Raw genomic sequence first — 16080 nt, forward strand, 5'->3', positions numbered from 1 at the left:
TAATCCGCTGAAACTACTGAAGTTACATTAATCCAAGGTCACCAAAAACACAAACAAGGTGACAGACAACTTCATACACAGAGAAAAATGTTACTCATTAAGCTTCCTTTTTTTCACAACTATCTATCAACTTTTGCTGCTTTCCATATATATGGTCGCCTAGCTGAACTCATCAGGGTTTTACTCTTCATGTATGTTAATAAACAGGAATCTCAAAACAGACAAGTTAACTAGAACATATTAAAACAAAATAAGGTGGTGCAAGTCTTACACACCTGTTGCTGACTGTAGGATTCTTTCAACTTCTTTAAATGTGTTGTCATCTTCACTTTAAAGTGTATTTCGCTGTTATCGTCTAGAGCTGTGGACCCCCATTGACAATTCTGCTTTCTTTAATATTATAGATAGACTAGCTTCTTTTAGTAAACAATGAATTAGGTCTACCAAATTCTGTTGCATTAATGCTAAACATAAAGACTTTAATGAGAGAAGATCACTTACGGTCCACCTACATGGCATCTAAACATATCCAAGACCAAATCACAAACACTCAGAGGCATGACTCATTTCAACAAAATGTTCTACTACCAGAATCAGCAACATGTCAAAAACCCTAGACATTTCTGGAGGTGCACTGACAACCTTTTGTACCCTTAGAGTACTTCCACACCATTTCACTTTCCCACACCACAGTGATACAGAGCTCACCAAAATATCTGTCAAATATTTTAATGAATCTTTAAAAATATAACCATAAATACTATTTCTTACAATCTCCTCCAAATACTTCTGTACCTTTTATGTAGTTATTTCTCAACAATAGTGTATTCAAGCTTCTAATTAAGCTGAAATATGGATCTGCTACTATAAACTCTCAAGAAATGTCTAAAAATTACCTATCAAGTCTATCGATTAGCCAGTCTCTGAATCCATCAGTGAGGGAAGGCCATATGCTCCCAATATATGGGAAGAAGAAGTTAGAGTGCTACTTCATAAAAGTTCCATTATCCATTGCACATCAATAACTACTGACTGAAAAGTGCTCCTACCCTCACTTTCAATGCCCCTAAGAAAGACAATTTAGGGCAGCAACATATACTTTGTATAATGACTAGCCATTAATTTTCAAAAAGGAGCATGTTGATTGGTCAGCCCAACTAGCATGCCCGTTGTAAATCAAGCATATACCAACAGCAAAAATCCAGCCGCCAAAGTAACATTGAGCTGCCAGACTTTTTTTTAATTGCTATCTCTTAAACATTAGTCTGAAGGAAAGAGTCTGAAACTAAAAAGCATGTCATTATTTAGTGACTTCACTTCTCATACAATTTGTGTTTTTGTCTCAATGAATGTTGGCAATAAATCTGGAATGGGCTGTGGAGTTCTAGAATGCCAATCACTTGTAAAGCAGACAACACTAATCTGATGTTGTAGAGGTCCTACCAAACCAGCCTAACCCAGGGTCATGATTAATTTACCAAAGAGGTGGGTAAAAGGAATCCTGGGGATGTTGTATATCTTCATTTCAGTAATGATAATGACCTCCTGCCACATAGAAAGTTGGTGATAAGTTAAAAATGATGAGGGGGTGAGGCTCAAATCTCTATCTGGAAGGAAAAGTAACAAACTAACCAGAAGAAGAGAACAGTAGTTATGGATCATATGTCTGCAGAAAAAGCAGTTGTCAGTGGGATTCCATGGAGTTCAATGCTGAAACTGTTCCCATTTAGCATATTTGTGACAGATGTCACCTTAAAGATGAAGAGTGAATATAAGGTTGTTAATTAAAGGCCCAGAAACTAGGATAGTGAGTACAGATAGTGACCTGCCACTACATGAAGTACAACATGATGCAGTTAAGTGGTAGAAATCCAAAACATAATACAAGCTGTTTGGAGTATTCCTGGGTTGACACTGATGAGATAGAAATGGGGGTTATAAACATCTGTAGGAAGCATCATGCAAAATGTAGTTTCTAAAGACAACATGAGCCTGGCATAGACGTCTATCAGCGCAAACGTAAGGAATGTTGCAGACACTCTGTCATGGAATATAACATTAGTAAGGTACAGCTGGAATAATGTGTCCAATTCTGGTATCCATGCAGGAAAATGGAGATAGAGCTGGTAGAGAGTATACAAAAGACAACTAATAAATAGTAGAGACTTGACTGAGTTGTCATGGATGCATGGTGATACATCACAAACTTCCATTACATTACTGTTGCTCAGAAAATACCAAAGGATCCACAGAAAAGGGAGAGGATGAAACAAGGGGCAGGCTAAAAATTGGGAAAAAACGTCCCCCAGATGGATGTTGCACATCATGACCTCATGCAGGATGTTCTTAGGTTCCTTGCTGGCTGCAGCAAAAGTGCAAGCATTGGACTGGAGGTTGAATGGAGTGCTGGCAGACACAGCAAGGAAGTAAGAGACTGGGTGGCTGTTGGAATGGAAGAAGGGGTGAAAAAGATGAACAAACGTATAAAATATGCTACTAAAAATACCAGTATGTCTCACGCTTGCTGGTGAACATCACTTTTTCTAGAGTGCATGTAATGTTAATATATTAAGTTTGTCAGCCTCATATAAGCTAGAGATTTTGAAATGAAATGCTTGTTTTTGAGGGAAAATAATACAAGATGCTTTTATTTTATATGAAAAAAACATTTGTTGCATCATATATGAGAAATACAGAATACAGTTAATGTTTCATGACCCAAAACCTGCTTATGTGGCAAAAAAAAAAAAAAATCACAGTACAGAGACGAAACTGTATATCATGCAAGGAAGTGTAGTGTATTTTACAATTGCTGTTACAGGCTAAAAGGGACTATCGTGAAATAGGAAAGCATTTTCTAAGCACCTAGATACGAATGTGATTTAAAAAGTATCATGATGCAAAATAGAATTTGTAGACATGTTGCATGTGTTTGTCTATATATATATTAGAAGGCAAATGAACTAAGTAGAACTGGAGCATATTTGTATAGAGTCTGCACATGTGAATATTCCAAACTGGCAAAAGTAATTTAGTAAAGATTGTACACAGAAGAGTAACTCCATTGTGGTAGTAGGGAAGAGAAAGGGGGCCACACAGAGTAATCAAGAATTAGAAAAGGAATTATTTAGTTTAGCTTGAAGTGGAAACTGAGACAAGTTGGTGCAAGTATACAGCAGTCAGCAGGCCACAACTGCTTATGCTGTGTGCTGTTAGTAGAGGGAAAACACGAAAACGTGACTCACAAGAGAGCAGACTAACACCAGAAAATGAAAGACTGAAGTGTTGATTACTTTATTCAATCATTTGCTAGCAGATGAGTGCACAAATTCAGCCTAGACTGTTTTTGAATACACCCCTGGGTAGTGTTTGCACTAAATGAAAGAAGAAGATTGACTAAAACAACAGTGGCATTTCCCAGAGCTAGCTAAGGGGCATCCTGACAGTGTGCAGTATCATCATGGCAGAAAACAGGAGGATGAGTATGGATGCAGACAATGTTATGAAGACAAGTGTGATTATGGCTGCTGAGAAAGATGAGTATTTTACAGATATTCATCAAAAGGTATCTGAGATGCAATGTGCAGAGTGAACAGATGACTTTGCAGAAGTGTGTGCGTATATATATATATATATATATATATATATATATATATATATATATATATATATATATATCTACGTATGAGACCAGTGGTGTTATGTGTAGTATATAAGTACATGGAAGAATCATTACGCAATACTTCATAAACACAAGAGATTGAGAAAATTAATCAAATAATAATAATAATAAATATATATATATATATATATATATATATATATATATATATATATATATATATATATATATATTTTTTTTTTTTTAATTAATCACTTTTTTGTTCTGGTGTACATAAAGGTTTCTTAGCAGTATCAGTATTTTCAGAAATACTAGTCTGTAAACATTTTTTCTCTCATAACATACGGCATTATGCCATACCATTTGTATTGACAAATATGTACTGTTTACATCTTTTTCACAATATAGCCAATAATCTCTGCATATCTACTCACTCTCATTTCATGCATGACCACCTCTCCATAACTGAGCAGTATCATTCCTTTCCCAAACTTCCCCCTTAAACATTTTATGCTGGATTGAATGTCAAATGCAACATTTGGGGTACTCTCCAGTTCCCCACTTCCTTTTCATTCACATGATTACCACAGGTTAACATTAGTCATCTTACCCCTGTTACTCCATACTCGTTTACTTAATACACCATTGCTAATCCATCACCACTACAATTTTGGATGTTTCTTCACTCCCTCTTACCTCTTTGCTTATTCTGACCATTACCAAACTCCTCGTGTACATCTCCTTCTTAACTAGTGCAAATGTTCCTTCAACAGTTTTGACATCCAGTCCATTGCTCCTGTTTTGGTATAGGCTTCCACACCCCCCTGATCCAAGCCTTTGCTATCATACATCTCACTTCCCAGGTGTAAGATTTCTTCTCTAGCCTGTCCCGTCTCCTTGTGTATAATTCATTCCAGTCTGGTATCCTCTTCCTCAGTTGGTTTCCCCATACCTCTCTTGCCCACTTCCACAACAGCACAAGTGCCTATGCCCACCACATGTGTATCTTAGGAACATTTTCCTCCATACATCTCCATACTCTTTGGATGGATACCACCCTTCTTGGTGTCTCTTTAGAGGAGTTATCTATCACCTATGTATCAGCATTATATATTGATCTCCAAGAAGGCCAATGCTTTTATTTTATTAATTTAATTTTGTTTACCTGGTAGAGCACTGATCATGTTTGACCATTTGTAGGTGGACTCTGGGTTATATACACAGTGAAGTAAAGTAAAGTAAGATTAAAGTTATAACCAAATTATACAGTATAGTGAAATAAGAAAACAAAAATATGTACACATATTTGAAAGAAAGTTTAAAAAGAAGTATGATTAGGAGTATACAATGCATAATACAAGTGTTATAGGTGAGGTAACTGTAGTCCAGCAAACAAAATGGACATAGCATATACAAGTAAGGATAGAAATTTTAGCACTGAAGGGAGAAGAAATTGCAGAATATCAAGAAATACAACAGAAGACTTAAAAGCAGGAGAAGTGGATATTAGCTATAGAGTAGTGAAAGGGGAGGGCAGATGGGGAAACAGTGGGTCTGAATTTATGCATTGGAATGGGTAGGAGATTAAGAAGCCAAGGTTTTCTGAGACAGATGCAACAGTGCAACCATCAGAGTTAGGTGACATGGTCTGTGCTATGAATGCACTTATATTATTCAGTTAAGAAATTGTTTGAATGGAGGTACGAATTGCTTGTAGTCTCACATTTCAGGAAGATCAGGAGGCAACAGTTGTCACAGTTTATGGACAAGAATGAAGAAGCTGTGTTCTGTGGAATGACATTTAATGGATGGAGTTACGAGTGTAGGGTCATTAATGGACTGTCATTTTAGGTTGTGTGGTTGGATGTAGCTAGTCTCATAGTTAGGGGGGATGGTGTGCCTTGGTGTAGCAGTTTGAAGAGAAGGGAGCCAAGAAGAAGGATGGCTCTGCCTTCAATGAGTAGCCAATTTGCCTTTTCCAAGATGTTGCAGTGATGTTCATGCAGAGGGAAGTTGATGATGTAACTATTTAAGTGACAGTTCAGCTGTAAGACATGTCTTCTCTTCCCTGATTAAATTTCACCTCTTATTCTTTAGGTTGGCTCCACCATAGATCCCTGATACTTCTGTTCCATCTGTCTGTAAACTGCAGTTGAAGTCTTAATAAGTTATGAATCATCTTGTCAGTGCCATCCTCAACTTTTATCATTGTCTTACCACTTCCAGCATTCTAGCCCTTTCCCAGGCAACCCAGTCCAAATTTGCATTTTGTATGCTCTTCAACTTTTGCACAATGTTTATAGCTGTCAGATATCACCTGAAATCTGACACATCCCATCCTCCTGCTTTCCTGAGGGCATAAATCTGGCTTTTGCTTTTCTTCACAAATGTTTGTGGATATCTCCAAATAACTGTGCTTGAAGGACAGATTTGTATGTACCTCCCTAGATGAAGTACACATGGGGTTATCTTTGTGCAAACTATTTCTGTCCTAAACACCAAGTGTGGCAAATCTACCTGAGCATGCATACAACATTCTCCCTATCTTTGACTTCAAATCTACCAAGTTTTAATCTCTGGTTAAACTACCTCTTTATAAACTTTAAGCTGCAATACCACCCCCTCCAACACACACACACACACACACACATACACACACACACACACACACACACACACACACACACACACACACACACACACACACACGCACACACACACTCACACACACACACACACACACACACACACACACACACACACACACACACACACACACACACACACACACACACACACACACACACACACACACACACACACACACACACACACACACACACACACACACACACACACACACACACACATTTCAGGGAATGAGGTACTTACCTCCATCTTTTTTATTTATATTTTAAACACTACAGACTTCTGAGGTGGTGATGAAGCCCTGATTCATGATCAAACCTACTGACATCTTTGATATCTATAGAAGTTGTAAAGTAATATCTTTAGGCAGCATCATGCTGTCATCTGCAAGTAAATAAATACCACTCATTTTCCTCATATTGTTCTGACACAACCAGTTATCATTTACCTTTGGCACCAGATATTCAATAACCATTAAAAATAATTCTCATCCTAATACTATTTCTTCTGTAAATCTACCATTTATATATAGCTGAAGCTTTGGATGCCTATAAAGAGCTTTCACTCCCTTCAATCAACTATCATCTCCAGTAGCCCCAGTCAAAGTTTCTATAATAACAATCCTTCAAGGCACACTCAAAGGCCTTCTGAATGTCAATTAACATAGTTCCTGCCTTACCCTGGCCTTTTTCATCAGCACAATCTACAAAATCTATAAGTGTGCACAAGTGTTACATGGACAATTTGACTTTAATGAAGCCCACATATTCATCCCTTATTAGTCTCAGAAGAGCCTTCTCCAACCTTGCTGTCAAAATGCAAGCATAAACCTTTGCACCCACATTACATACATATGTAGGGTAATAGACTTTTAACATCAGTCTCTTTCCCTTTTTGTTTAGACACCACTATTGCTGTAGCCTCTTCCATATATTTGATTAACCTCCCTTCATCTATAACTGAAAAGCTTTACCATTATTCTACTCAATGCAAACCCAGACTTTTATAGAAGTCAATAAGGAATCCATCTGATACACTAGCTTTACCCATTCCGATGTTTAATGACCTCAATTACCTCTCCATTTCCTATCTGTAAATGTATTCTGTGCTGCTCCTTCTTACACAAAATGTATCCTTTCCATTTATAGACAAATGCAACTTGGGTGGTCTATTCCTTTAGAAAAGTCATTATAGTAATATCTAAATTGTGCTCAGATTTGCTCATTCATATGACCTTACTCCCCCACTTTCATTCCCAACTGAATTAATCCAAGCTTTCAATCCATCACATCAGTATCCTAGTATCTGTCTCTCCCCTCACGTATCACTCAGCCACTTTTCTCACCAATTATGCTTTTATCTTTAATTCATTATATATTTTCAGCTTATCCCATATAACTACTTGTTCTATCCAGTTTACTTCCTGGACTTTTGTTTCTCCTTATTCTACACACTGCAAATCCACAAGCATGCCCTCTAAAGCAATCACTACCTGTACCATTTAACTTCTCATCTTACTGTTTCTGGCCATAGTGTTACTCCTCCAGGCTACTTTCAATCCATCCCATTCAAAGATTTCTAGTGTTTGGTATTTTTTATTTAAACCTACTACATCACTGACCATATCCTGTGTCCAGCTGACATCCTTCCTCCTAATCCAATGCCTAAGACTCCATATATGTCCGTCTACCATACAACTCCCTAGTTCCAAGCTCACCTTAATGATTGCCTTATCTGACAAATTTCTTTTTCCACAGTAGATAGCTATGATTTCTTCTAATGTTTTTCCATGGCTTGTTTCATTTTACATACTGAAAATATAAACTCTGCTACTCTTGGTGTTAACTCCTGCCAACATTCTCTTCTGTCTCAACCCCTCAGCAAGACTTTTTGGCTGTACCTGTGAAATTCTAGTCTGCCAAATTTCCTATCCCTTTTGATATCTAATATTACATTTAAAGCACTCTTTATGATTGTTCTGTCTCCCTCTTTCTTTATTGTCTGCAGATGTTTCCACCAGTAATGAAAAGTTTAGGTCTGTCTGCATTTGTACCATAGAAATAACTTAAGGCCATTCTTTTTTTTTTCCTCTCAGCCACCTACCACCCACCTGCCTTCCTCACCTTTAATTTCCCTCACTGTCTTCCATTCTTCAGCCAACCTGCTTAAGATTCCCATTCCTCTTCTACCTCCTTTTCTCCACAGCTTGATGCTAATCACATAAAAGCCTTTTTTTCTAGCCGTTTTAATGCTTGAGATTTTAACTTGATTTCTAGTAAAATGACTAAACATTGATCTTTCCTTTTAAACATAAAACTCTTTCCCTTTTTATTGGATTTTAATACCCACAACATTCTGTGTTACTGCCTACAACTCCCATCTTTATTCAATCCACAATCCTCCCACTCCCCATGCAGTGCACTTACCCACCCACCTCTCCAGTGGTGCTGGGCCTCATGGGCCTTTGAGCTGGTAAGATCCTGACCGAGACTCTCCCCCAGCAAGTTAATTAATGGTTGATGAGCCCAAAGCAATTCCCATCTAATCATTCTGAAACTTACTTCTTCTATTGGGAAACCCATCTATACAGAAATGTTGGTTTCCTCATACCATCTGATACAGTCCTCCCTACTTTCCTAACTTGTAACCAGAGATTGTCACACATATGATAATGCAGCACTCAGTGTGTCCCATGCAGGCTTACATTTGATCATAATACAAATCTAACAGTTTATTACATCCAGCTGAATGATACATTTGTCTTGGGTTAACTAACACCATGCATAAAAGTGTGCACACCATAGTGATTCACCATTGCATAGTATGAACATTTTCATGCATTAACTGAGATGACTTATAAAAAACACAAATGCTAGAAGTATTTTGATTTCAACATGCAATATTTACATACCATAAGCTCTTGCACACTTTGTGTAGCATATCATCCTATTCCTGAACAGACTATGTTCTAGCTCCACTATAAATACAAACTATATATTCTGCCATAGTGCATATTAGGATGGCATTTGTACATCACTTTGTTAAGTTCCACATACAGTTTTATTAGTAAACTAGAGGATTACTCACAAGACTGTGTCATGTCTTTTTCTGTAATATACCCCAATTGCAGGATATAGTAGAAATCCTGCCGCTCCTGCTTCTTTAAATGTTCTCTATGCTGCTGTAAGCAGATCTTTTTGACTTTTCAAATAAATCCTTGACATGATGTGCTTACCTCAAAAAAAATGTAACTACTGTCTTTAAATATATGTTAGTAGCCACCTGAGAAATTTAAACTGCAGTGCTATTCCTACTGCATTGTGTAACTGACACAATGCAACTCACATCACCTCCTTAAGTTGTTGATGATCACAGAGCCGCTACATTAGTATCACTCTAGGAGCTTCCAGTACTACGCAGATCCCCCATAGAGAGTGACATCCCCTCCATGCCATGCATTATGTGTTTGCTCATCATGTAAGACTGCATAAAAAATAAAAAAGGACAGAGAAGAGAGAGCGACAGAGAGAATTAAGTGTAGTGTCACCTAACACCATTCAAAACACTGCTCTATCCATCAAAAAATACTTCTTTAGCCACTCATATGCTGCTGTTTTCTGTCATCATTGCCATCTTCCTAAGCTAGTGTTCACCTCTCCTTCACATCCATGGGACCTCTGTCCTGAACTAGTACATATGACTTTCTGTCATCTCCCTCCCATTGATATATCTGTTCATAACATTTTCTTCTGACCCCTAATCTGCTGGCCTCCTCCCCTTCTCTCTGAGCCCTCATGTCACTAACTTCTCCTCCATTCTTATCTGGTACCTGTCTTTGAAAGGAGATGTCTGTTTGATTGGGTCATATGCCTCAGGATTCCTTCACCATTCTTTGGGGTGACTAATGTCAGGATATCTATGTTCCTCTCTATACCCTTTCCTCCTCATTTCTAGCATGCTTCTGTGTTTGCCTTGATTGACAACATGCAATGGATGTCACTCTTCTTTTTCTAGTCTAATAAACCTTTCATCCTGAGATACCATGCTTGCTCATGGCCTGTATAGTTGAATGACATTTCTTCTGTTGCACTACTTAAAGCATTTGCAGGGGAATCCCATGTGCCCTCCACCCACCAGCAGTTGTTCCCTGCTACTATATCTTTGTATATGTATATGTATACACACACACACACACACACACACACACACACACACACACACACACACACACACACACACACACACACACACATATATATATATATATATATATATATATATATATATGTTAGCCCACAGCACATTTCTTGTCCTAATGCAGGGTATATTATAAATGCTGCTGCTCTTCTTTGTTTTAAATGTTTAAATGGCAGGTTGATGTATGCAAATGTTTTTGGTTCAAATAAAGCTGTAGTGCAAAGTCATCTACAAGTAGAATTCTTCAACCTCCCATTATGAAGTCCTTCCTGTGTGCTGCAGTTTTAACAATCCATTACTTCAGCCTGTAACTACAGCACTTATCTAGTAAGTGCCTCGGTTTGTCCACACTCCCAGTAAATCTGCAAAGCTTGCGTGCTCTACTTGTTTATCTAACCAGTCAGTTACTTCGGTTACTTGCCACATCCATTGCTCTACTGCTTCTTTCCTCTCCAACCCTTCCTTCAGACAGAGGACTCTGAATTTTTTCCTGCATGTGCTGCATTCTAAGTCATGCTGTTTCTCTAATGTAAAATGTATCTGTAAATAGAAACATAACTACTCTGTATTTAACTGGACCTGTGTATAATGCAATGTAAGCAAATGGAGCTTTTCTTCCTGGACCTCCACTAAAAATGGGTATTACCCAGTTGGACTTTTCCAATAAACAAAGACAAATAAAATAAATAAAATAATAAATAGCAACATTTCTCTGTAGGCATGTACATTTTTAGTCCAATTTTCCTGCAACTTTACTACACTTCCCAGCCTGTCCTGCAACTTTACCACACTTCACAGCCTTTCCTGCAACTTTACTACACTCACTTCCCAGCCCATCAGCCTTTTATTGCATACAATCAGATATTTGCTACTGTTTTTTTATCATTTTTCCTAACTTTCTTTTACTCCATTCACAGGGCCATAAGGTTTTTTTACATTTTCTTAACATGCTGCAAGACCTTGTTGACATTTCTTTCCATTTTAATGATTTAGCTACTCCACAAAAGTCATTTTGACTTCAAAGCCACTTAGCACGCAATTTTCTCCTAAGTGTGCTGCTTTAACCTTCAAACTCATTGAAAAAAAAAAAACTTTTTTTAATATCTACCAGACATGGAGTGGCTGAGCTAGGTAACTACCTTGTATGGCAGCTCACTAAACTGTAATAATAATATGAACACTGGATGGGAATAATGATTTGAGTTAAATACTGATACAACAGAGAGACATGCCTCTAACCTTAGAAGCACTACTAAACTATTTACAGAGTCTATATTAGAGTAAAAAAGGTGCAGTCCCAGTTGCTTATAATATTTAGGAAATGAATTCACAGATATACATTTAGTTTACAGTTACTTGCTTACTTGGCCCACCCAAGTTCAAGTCATAGCAGTTCAAGCATAATAGCCCATCATGGCAGCTGTTCATGTGATGCTGGGATTGTACTGCTCACTTTGTAGTGTTTTGTGATTGGTCTAATGATGCAACCTACTGGAGAAAAAGAGGAAATGTGTTAAATTCCTGTAAGTGATTGCAATTTCTCCAAGGTGCAGTGACCTTAGAGCGAGAATAATAAAGTTTGTGGGTATATGGGTGAAGTCTACCATGAGAGATGCAGGGGGGGTCTACTGTAATGAATGCTTTCAGAGTGTGCCTAATTTATTTACAAAATGGCAAGCTTGAGTGCATGTATTGTGAGGACATGTGTAGTTGATGCGCCATTAATGAGATGTTGCAGTACAGCTACTGTGATGTGAGCTCAGATTGTTGAACAGATGTAGTGTAGCATCCATAGATTAAATGTATTACATGGGTTAACAATAAAGTAATGGCTTTTAGAATGTATGTTGGGTGTTTTTGATGGCAACTTCTGTGAAAGGAATTTTCCACCTGTTTGTGAGCACTGTTTAATGCCTAAACAAGCCAGCAGCTCGTAAAATTGTTTTTTTTTTTCACATCTGCTGAAATTACTTAAACTGTTTATACCAGCACTCTGTGATGAAATTTCTTGAGAAAAAACTAATATAAAGAAATGCTGGTGCATATATGAAGGAAGGATGCACCAGAGAAGTGGCTGCCCAGGTACCAGCTCCTTGGGATTGTCAGTTTACAACATATCATTAAAAGTAATTGCAACTTTTAATGAAAACCTGTAAACTGTCAAAACTGCTTTTTCCCATTTTAATAGTAACAATGACTTAGTAGTTAGATATATGAATGCTTCATATAGCTTGCTGTTACCATAAAAAGGAAAAGCATGACAATTAACAAGCTATCATTATGAGATTGCAATTGACACAACTTATAGGCATTGTGGGGTACTAAATACACGTTTTATTGGGTGCCAAACTGTCTTGCTACAGCTCTGTGTACATATGCAATGCACCCATAATCAAACACTTTTGTATTAAAAATATGCATTTGTCTACATTTATGCTGTGGGAAAAAAATAATAATAAAAAAAATTATATATATACACCCCTACCTCCACCTGAGTGACGGTTTATTGACTATTTACATTAATCTTTACTGGCTGTACGTCCACTTATTTGCCTATTTACCTTATGTGATGGTTTTGTCCTCCTGTGGACAGCACACACGTGGCACCAGCTAAGGTTGTCTTGTCCCTTACCTATTCTGCAGTGTAAAAGCTCCCCCTTTCATCTATCATTGCTTCTCCCTCTTGCCCCTGGTTGACCTGATTTCCCCTTTGTTCGCTAGCTTTAATATAGCTGTAACACCCAGCTTATCTAGCCTCTCCTGTTCTCTCACTGTCTGTACACTACCTCCCTGGCTGTTGCACTCCTTTCTCTCTTGTTACCTACATTTTAATTTTCACCAATTAACTGTATCTTAATACTCCTGCTTACTTACTTTTTAGTACCCCTCTCAGGGTCCCATTGCAAACTGTATACATCCTACACACACCCTGAGCCTGATTTATTCTTGTCTTTTACCTTCTCCTTTCCTTCTTTCTCTACCTAGCTCTCCCCAACTTCTACTAAAACTACATAGCTTAGGAAAATGCACTGTTCAGCTTCCCTGCTAAGCTGATTGACTCACTCTCTTCTCTGACTGTTTCTGCCTCCCTACCCCTTATCCCACCCAAGCCTTATACCTCACACACCACACCCCCTCTACATCTACACCTATCCAGACCTCCTACCATACTAGCAACTCCCCACCAATTATACCTCCCACTCTTACCCCTCCTATCCTCCCCACCCAAAGTTAAATACTTACTCTAACTTATCCCTCCAACCTTTCTTACTTATTATATTATCTGAATCTAATTCCTTGATTCTTCCTTTCCTTCTCTCCACAACATGTCCATCAAAGCTTACAAATCATCTTCAAAGACCTCTGTAACAGAAACAACTCTATTAAAGCTAACACTTCTACTGAGTATTTCTCTTGCCCTTACTCTCCTGACCTGGTATGAATCACACCTTAACTACCACCTTATCTACTCTCCTAAACATACAGCCTCTGACTTTGAAAGCCTAAACTTTACTCAATATTACATCTACCCCTAGCTACCTTCTAGCTAGATATCATAGGCTGTCTCATAATAAAACCCAGACTCTCTTGCTCAGGAAACTAAAATACTTACTGAACTCCTCTAACAAAGCTTACCTTGAATATCACCACTCCATCTTGGCAGATGGGGACATCCACCCAAACCCAGGACCCTTAGCCTCTATATCTGATGCTCTACCTGTTACACTAAACTCTTCCCTACTAATACCAACCTCTAATGCTAATACTCTACTTATAGGGCACCTTAATATACGAAGTGTCAATACCAAAATCACCCATCTCCACTCCTTCTTGAACAACACTCCTTTGATATTCTCTGTTTAACTGAAACCTGGTTAAAACCCTTTACTACAGATAATGAAATCATTCCTCCAGGTTACAACATCCTAAACTGAACTAAATGTAACATTAGTACCCTCTGAGAACCTAGATATTACCAAGACTGAACTTCTTATCTCAAAGCTTCAACTAAACCCAAAAATCCATCTATATTATCTGTATTTATCTACCTCCTGGAAATAACTCGTCTACCATAGAAAATATCCTCAGTTGGGCTACCTCCACCTACCCACAAGAAACCATAATACTTGGAGACCTTAACCTTGACTGGTCCTCGTTAAACACTAACAACCCAACCTCTCATATTAACCTCCATGGCTTCACACAGATAATAGACACCTCTACTAGGACTAACAAACTCAACAACAAAGAAAGTATTCTTGACTGGATTCTCGTTAACAAACCACTTCTAAAATATCAATCTGGAACTTTACCCGATGACTTTAGTGATCACAAACTTACCTACATTCTCTAACAATACTCCCACCTATAGGACCCTCCGAGATCTTAAGCGTTTCAACCCCATTCAATTCAAAAGTGAACTAAATGCCTGCAACTGGAATCCACTAAAGACACTTCCTCTTGAAGAAGCTGTCCTTTACTTTAATATCACATTCCTAACAATTCTAGATAATCATGCTCCAAAACGCTCCATCCGAATTAAATCTAAACCTGCCCCTTGGTTATCTAAAGATACAAGACAAAAAATGTTACTTAGAAACAAATCCTGGACGAAATGGCGAACTAGCAAATCTCCAACAGACCATCAGACATTTAGGCACCTAAGAAACATTACCAAAAAAGCTATCTTTTCTGATAAAAAAAGTTATTATAGTAATCTCCAGCAAGCAAATCACAATAACCCTCAAAATTCTGGTCAACCCTAAATAAACTTCTTCACCCAGGACAGACTACCACTCCATCCCTTCCGGGTCTGAAAAGTATTGATACAGCCAATACCTTCAACTCATTCTTTATTAATACTATTAACTCCTTGGCCTCTCATCTCTAGTGGCAACACTAATATCCCTGACCTTCCATCCCTCAAACTACCAACCTTTAGGCTACAACCCATCCCTACTTCCTTTATTCTTAAATGTATCCACAGACTCAAACCTTGCTCCCCCTCAGCTGACCAACTGCCATCTGAATTCCTTCAAAAGCAGCCTCTGAAATAGCCTATCCTATATCCATTCTCATTAATAGAACTGTTAATGAAGAAACCATACCGATATCTGGAAAATCTCTCACATTATACCCTTACATAAAGGAGGAAACTCCTATGACTATTCTAATTATAGACCCATAGCTCTCTTATCCCCACTAGCAAAGATCATGGAAAAATGTGTTCACCATCAGTTAATGAACCACTTAATAAAACAACATTCTTACAAACTGTCAACATGGCTTTAGGCCTTTTCATAGCACAACCACCGCTCTCCTCTCCTTCACAGACTTTATTAACAAAAATCGCAATAATAACATCCTATCTTCAGCTCTCTTTATTGACCTGTCCAAGGCCTTTGACATGGTCAACCACTCTCTCCTCTTAAAAATTCTCGAATCTCTTTCCTTAGAACCTAACGCTGTCCACTGGTTTAGTTCCTATCTCACTAACAGGAAACAGGCTGTCCTCTGGAATAAGGAACTCTCATCTCTTCTCCCAATCTCTCTCGGAGTCCCCAAGGCTCTATCCTTGGACCCCTTCTTTTCTCCCTCTTTATAAATGACCT

At 38.0% G+C, this 16080-nt stretch overlaps 1 long non-coding RNA gene across 1 annotated transcript; it reads left to right on the forward strand.

Moving 5' to 3' along the window:
- The first annotated feature begins 275 nt into the window (after nt 1–275).
- On the forward strand, nt 276–15313 carry LOC122805859. Its single transcript, XR_006365472.1, has 3 exons — nt 276–353; nt 5403–5406; nt 15301–15313. It is a non-coding gene; the product is annotated as an uncharacterized LOC122805859 (long non-coding RNA).
- The last annotated feature ends 767 nt before the right edge of the window (nt 15314–16080 follow it).

The sequence above is a fragment of the Protopterus annectens genome, chromosome 7.part0 (assembly GCF_019279795.1).
Source record: "Protopterus annectens isolate FY-2018-M chromosome 7.part0, PAN1.0, whole genome shotgun sequence".
Lineage (NCBI taxonomy): Eukaryota > Metazoa > Chordata > Ceratodontiformes > Protopteridae > Protopterus > Protopterus annectens.